Genomic DNA, 7,167 nt, shown 5'->3' with positions numbered 1-7,167 from the left:
CTGGCATTGGCGGCTCATGTTCATCTTGGAGTCAGTAATGACTCCGAGATCCCTTTCCGCCTCTGTGCTTTCAAGAAGGGAACTCCCCAGCCTGTATGTATGCTGTGGATTCCTGTACTAGCAAACCATGCATTAGCCTGATTTACTATGCAGTAAGTCCCATGCACATGCAGACAGTGATGCTTTACTGCAAACTAGTCTAATGCGCAGTAAAGCATCTTGTATAGATGTGCCCAGTGTGAACCATTCATTTCTGAACTCTTCCCTGGGTTACTTCTAAATAGAGAAACCTAGGGACTTTGCTGTATTTTTTTTAATTTAAAACCAACTGAAAACGTTGATTATGGAGTGAATCTTTAAATAGATTTCTTGCTTTTTGATAGGATTACTGGCCCAATAGAAAATATTCTCAATTACAAGTCCCCCACAGGGTTATAGTGGGACTGAGTTGTCATGGGCCAGTGGGGATTCTCAGGCTTCCAATTTACCCCTTTAAAACTCAAGACTAGAGCTCAGAAATGTGCTCTAATGTAGATGGAGCAGGAAATGGAATTTGCTTCTTTTACCTGGTCACTTATTACATGGAAAATGATAAATATTCAGCTTCTTCTGATAGCTTACTGGGTCAAATTCTGAGCTGGTGTAAAATAGTGTTGTTTAATTAATTCCAGTGGGAGTCGGATTATGCCATAGGTGCACAGAAGCATTGAATATTTTAATCTCACTTGAATATCAACATTACCACTTCAGGGTTTTGGTTGCCAGTGATGATTTGTTTCCTCAAAGATCATAAACACATATGGCTTACGTCAATGTGGTTTCAGATTCATTTTTAGCTTAGACCACTCACTTTGCACAATCTAAGAGTAGCATCTAGTGAATGATCAAAGGAGCCTTACTACTACACTTCAGCCTAATTTAGGATTTACAATTACATTATTCTTTCCAAGAGAAACTGGGGGATTTAAATTTACTATAGTAGCTGACAGTCATCAAGAATTCATCTTATCATTAACCTAAAGACCTAACGGAAATAGGAGTCACGCTGTCCTCTCCCGCACCTCAGATTTATCCAACAAAAGTCCCCTTTGCAATGAGTTCAACTGGTTTTTTTCAGTGTTTCTGCATCACAATGAATTTGTCTAGTTTGAAGTAGATGTTGAAATACAGCAAAACACCCTCTCTCTTACTCACATTTCAGGTTTCCAAGAGAAGTGCCAGAGCATGTATGCTATTTTAGTAAGAGTTTAAAGGGCGATATGGTCAGAGAAATGGTACCTTTTTACTCAATACCTCTGTTCCCTGGGTTCTGAGTCATGTCTGCTTGCTTTAGTGACTGAAATAGATTTTTACTACTTTTCACTCCTCTTTAGTCCTGCAGAACCAACCCAGCAATGAGAGAATTAGATGAATTCTATTCTGGGTCACAGGATGTCAAGAGGCTTTCTGACTAAGTTGTAGCTGCAGAATCTTTATGACTAGTGATGTTGTATGAGCCAAAAGGAACACTGTTTGCCTCTGAATACCAGGTTAGGCTTGCAAAGTTTTCAGTTAGCTAAACCTGCTTCTTTGTTGCCTGTCAACTGTCATAGAAGTCACTAACATGTAGCAAACATGGTTGCTCAGAGGCTAAGAAGACATTGCCTTTGTCCCTGGAAAAGTTGTGCCTGTGTTTGTTCTGAAAGAGAAATATCCCAGGATGGGTGTGTACACATCACCCTTCAAATCAGGGTTTAGTGAGCAGCTGAATGCACTACTACTTTTCTTTCAGATGCACTTATCTCATGAACCTTTTTTAGGATTTATCCCAGGACAATGGACAGCTGAACAACTGCTCAGATAAAATGGTTTATCTCAAGACAAATGCACCATCTATTTGTAGCCCTGCAGTGTGGCTTTTGAAAGTAGAACTCTAATATCAGAGATAAACTGCATCTAATGGGGTAGCTTAGCACTTGGGCTAGGGACAGACATTCAAAAAGCCTGAGCCTGTATTGATTCAATCTTTGCAGGTTAGTCTAACCTGCCTAGGTTGAACTGGTTTGCAGGTGCACAGACATTCCTTCTGGACTGAGGAAATGCAGGCACATGCCTACAATGGCTTAGGCTAGAAGCCGGGGAGTGGTAGAGAAGCTCTCCCTTCCCTTCCATAGTCCTGAGCTGATGTGGGGTATGGCCAGGCCCTGGCAGGACGCTCTGATTAGGGAGAGGTTTAAACACCTACCCTGCCTGCACAGTCCCAGGCTATTCCCCGCTTGTTGCTCAAGGGGCAGGAGTGTTATCAGACCCCAGCCCAGGGCTAACACTATGAGGCAAAGGCAGGGTGTGAAGTGCACACATCTGTTGATGATACTGAGATTTTCAATATCCCTGTCCCTGCTTCTTCATATTGTCTGCAGCAAACCTGACGGGAGGCAGCTAGCAGGGGGCTGATAACACAGTGTTTATTAGCCCATCAACAAAACAAAAGCCTCTATCATTAGTTCAAGGTCTTCTTAAACATCTTTTTCTAAGGAAGGAAAGAAGGGACATTACCAGCTGACCTGTTTATTAGCTTCAAAAAGCCCTAAGGGGACATCGTCCTGTCTGCCTTTGTCCTGTAGTACTGAAACTGGAGACATATACGTGCACCTCTCAGCATTAGCCGGCATGCCTAAGGCCCATGGGGCTGGGGTCCGTGCTGTGAGAGATGGGAAGGAGGGGGGAGAAGGGATCCCTGCTTGAGCAGCAAATGGCATGGGGGGGCAGGGTGGGGGACAGGGGGAAGCCAAGCAAACCCTGCTGTGCCTGCAGTCTCCACCAGAGCTCTGGCTAAGGAGTAGAGGGGCAGGGCTAGCCCTGTTCTCTGGAGCAGACAGCTCAGCCCAGCCCAGCCCAGCCCAGGGCCACAAAGCATCTGGGATATGGGGGGACTCTGGTTTAAGTTAAACCAGGAAGGGGTCTGAGGCAGACATTGCATAAACTGGTTTGACCCAAATCAGTTAAGTCTGATACTACATTCAACCAGGTTTATCTTAAAACAGTTTCAGCCATTCTGAAACTGGTTTATGTGTGCTGAACTTAAGCTCTGTTACAGGTTTAAACCAGTTTCTGATCATTTAAACCAGTTTGTGTGTAGTGTCTGTCCCTAGCCTTGAAAAACTCACATGAACCCACAGCAGAGACCAGCACAGATCTTATACACAGCTTATTATGACAGTTTAAATGGAATTTGAGAAATTTAAGAGGTGCATACACCATACTTGGGTATTTTACAAAGTGGGTGAAATTCACTTGCTGTATATAACATGTCAACATTTGAACATTTTTAAAACTCAAATTCATATTTTTAAGGCATGTTTTTTCCCTTACAAACAGAAAAGAATCTTACTAGAAGAAGTGCAGTGTACACCAGTTTATTTAGTTTTAATATTGTTTTAACCCCGAAAAAATCATTTTTGGTTAATATTTTCAAATGTCATATTTTTCTACTGAAGTTCAAATAAATATTTCAGCAGAAAGCATAAAATGGCTGTTTCTTCTTCTTTTCTTAGTGAAAGCACTGCAGAGAAACAGTTTGTGGGTTTAGCATCTGCTCAAATGAACCATTATTGCTGCTTTGATAGTGTGCATGTATTTCTAAGCAGTGATGGTCACCCAAAACAAAATGGCTTGAAAGTTATCTGTATTAACACGATCACTACACATTAATAAAAACACTCTGTCAACCTTAAAAGGAAAACATTAAATGAACAATATGACATCACTAAATCATTTAGATGTAAAACTTTCAGTTGATCTTTTTATCATAAAATGCTTTTTGTTAAATCTACCTGAAGCAGCCACTGGCATCCTAGGCCTGGATCCAGAACCTACTTCCATCAATTGGGGATTTTTCCATTGACTTCAGTGGATTTGGATCAGTCCTTAAGGAAACAATTCTAACATTCGCATTCCAGCAATACTCCTATTGAGTCAATGTGAAGTTGCCTGAGTAAAGATAGAAGAATCAAGATCTTAGGATCTGACTTGGAAAACCACTTATTTTCATCACACAGTAAATTGCTTTGTTGAAGGGGGGCCTTAATTATCTCTAGTTAGATTTGTTTCTTGTAATTTCAGGACATTGACATATGCATGGGTGGCAAGTGATTTAGCTTGTCTTGTTTGCAAGAGATGCAGAGCACACTGTGGGTTGTTTGTTATAAAATGTAAAAATACCAGAAATCTCTTCAAGGCCATTTAAAAAAATTCCCTGTTTTCATCCAGGGAAAAACCTAACAGAAGTGCTAAGTATACATGGGAAGTAAACTAAGGCAGAATTAGACGACTGTTTAAAAAAAAAAAAATCCACTGTGTATTTCAAAATTTTCTTCTAACGTCAGTAGAACAAATTTGTTCTAACAACTCTATGAAGTTTTGAACTATCAACCACAATCACAGAAAAAAACATGACAGTGAAAGTTCTTTTTGAGAAATCGTGGCTTAATTTGATCATACATATTCCTATAAGAATCTTGCAAATTATTTCTGCTTCTTTGTATATCAGACTGAAGTCCAAAGTCCAATTTCAGTATATGTTGTAATAAAATATGTATCATTATTTTAAAGTAATGCCATAAATCCTCAATGAATAATTTGTGAATTCCACAGAATAGTCTATTTCATAAACAGAATTCTAAATCACAAAGTTTATGTCTGCTATTCAGAATTGACAAAGTTCCCTTAGACCTGAATTTAAATTAAAAGATTTTGCTTCTACATATCCACTAATTTCTTTCCTTATAGATACAATTTTCTAATAAGGTATGTAAAAATTAAAAAAGGAAAAGCAATGGTGCTGTATTTTGGTTGTCTAACAGGAGTTTGGATGACTGGCATACAGGTTTCCCTTGATTTATACAGTACATGGTTCCCAGAGAATAGTGCATAAATCGAATTTGCATAAAGAAAACCCACTTTCAATGTAACAAATAGGGATAGGTTCTCATGGCGGTAAGGGAGGGAGGGAGAGAGTGAGGCTGGGACTAGGAAAAGGGTGGGGGGAGGGGTGCCACTCCCAGGGCTGAACAAGGCAGCAGAGCAGAGGGAACAGAGCTGCACTCATCCCAGACCCGGCTGCAGTGGCCCTAGGACTGGCCAGCACCAGCTGCCTGCAGTCGCTGGGCTGCACCATGCTCTGCCTGTTCCCCACACCTGGGCTCTGCCTGTCCCCACTCACCTCTGCTCCTGGGTTGCACTGTGCCCTGGTGCAGGCAGCTGGTGTTGGCTGCTCACGGGGCCGCTCCACCATGCGCTGGGATGAGTGTGGACAAGCGGAGCTCTGGGCAGCGCAGGGTGCAGCACTCACCCCAGCCCTGGCTGCAGTGGCCCCGGAAGCAGCCAGCACAAGCTGCTGGGCTGCACCATGCTCCACCTGTCCCCCCACCCCTGGGTTCCGCCTGTCCCTACTCACCTCTGCTCCTGGGCTGCGCCATGCTCCTGGGGCCACTCCAGCATGGGCTGGGGTGAGTGCAGGCAAACAGAGCCCTGGGTGGCGGCACTCACCCCAGTCCCTACTGCAACAGCCCCGGGATTGGCCGACACCAGCTGCTTGTAGCTGCTGGACTGCACTGTGCTCCAAACCCGCCAGGGTTCTGCCTGTCCCCACTCACCCCAGCTCCTGCTGCAGCAGCCCTTGGAATGGCTGATGCCAGCTGCCTGCACCAGGGCACGGCATAGCCCAGGAGCAGAGGTGAGTGGGGACAAGTGGAGCCCAGGTGCAGGGGGAGAGGCAAAACATGGTGTAGCCCAGTGGCTGCAGGCAGCTGGCGCCAGCCACTCCCAGAGCCGCTGCAGCCGCTGGGGTGAATGGGGCCATGGCCCTTTCCCCTCCCCCCACACACTTACCTGCTTGGGGGGGGGGGGTGTCTATGCTGATTGCATAAGAGCGAATCTACCTCACATATAATGAATTATGGCTCTACATAAGAGCGAATTCGCATATAAAGAACCCGCATAAATCAAGGGATACCTGTTTTCATATGTATTCTCACTTTTATATAGAACATAGTTTATTAAAAAGATATGGTATATTTGTCATTAAACTTACAATTCTCTTGCAGCCATTTAATTGCATTAAAATAATTACATTTATTCATGGAATGCACTGAAACTTGTAGATTTAAGAAAATGCACAGTTAAAAGATCTGTTTTGATTTGAAAAACTTTTAGGATACTGCACCTATCTACTTTTAAGGAGCAAAAGATCATAAAATTGCCAACATACAGTAAAAGAGTAAAGCCAGAAAAATGCTGTGATTAGTTTAACTTAATCTCTAAGATTCATCATTTAGAAGAGAGAAAATTATCTATTAAATTGTATTCTGTGTAAGCTCAATGAATAGGAAAATGGGGCCCTGACCTCAGTAGTATCATAACATTATTATAATATAATTAGCAATAGATAATTGCACAAAGCCTTAGAACTCTGAACAATTATGGCCAATTCATGGTGTTCAGTGCAAAGCTAGGAGTAAAAAATTATTGTGCAGGGGATATACAGTGGGGCAAGCATGGAATAGAAATGTATTTCTAACCTAGTATAGCATCTGCACATAGTTGCAGCTGCTATCACAGCCCAGCCTCTTTGCTCTCCTGTGACTGTGTCCTTGTGCATTCCCTTATTGTAAATTAGGTTGTGGGCTAGGAGACAGGGTATTATTCTCTGACCTACTGGATATGCCCTGCCACTCTGTGGTTCCACCTACAAATTCTTGCCCTAGTGCTCTCAAAGGAGGTCACCCCTGAAGTCTTTAAAAAGTTCATCTGAACAGCCTCTCCTATTCCAGCCTGTCAAGGAAAAAAACATTGTTTTCATGCCATTGTGGAAACCCCCAAACTCCCAAGTCAGAGGGTTAAATCCACAATTAGGCATATATTAAAATGATCTGATTCTTGGGAATGCTGTGTAGTCATCACTCTGAAACAGCAGATCCCTTATTTCAATGCCTACTTATAGATGTGAACAACTCTAGGCACCTATAATTGAAAGTTTTGGACTAAGGAATAGATTCTGAAGAAGGTCCCAAGTGCAATGTGACTCAGTGATAATGCTCATTTCTAAAACTTGACCTTTTAAGAAAGGTAAAAATTTAATTTCTTTAAATGCTATGACATAATCTCAGAACATGTGAATAATTTAGTGGT

At 42.4% G+C, this 7,167-nt stretch overlaps 1 protein-coding gene across 2 annotated transcripts in view; it reads right to left on the bottom strand.

Moving 5' to 3' along the window:
• ERG (ERG, ETS transcription factor) overlaps positions 1-3,947 on the bottom strand; it is a 239,416-nt gene extending 235,469 nt beyond the window's left edge. The window contains exon 1 of one of the 2 annotated variants that reach the window (XM_006024677.3): positions 3,813-3,947. The gene's annotated coding sequence lies outside the window, so the exon portion shown is untranslated. The remainder of the gene's footprint in view (positions 1-3,812) is intronic. The other variant, XM_006024679.3, reaches the window with a different exon arrangement.
• Positions 3,948-7,167: the final 3,220 nt, after the last annotated feature.

This window comes from Alligator sinensis, unplaced genomic scaffold, assembly GCF_000455745.1.
Source record: "Alligator sinensis unplaced genomic scaffold, ASM45574v1 scaffold424_1, whole genome shotgun sequence".
Lineage (NCBI taxonomy): Eukaryota > Metazoa > Chordata > Crocodylia > Alligatoridae > Alligator > Alligator sinensis.
This window is presented reverse-complemented; position numbering and strand designations above follow the sequence as displayed.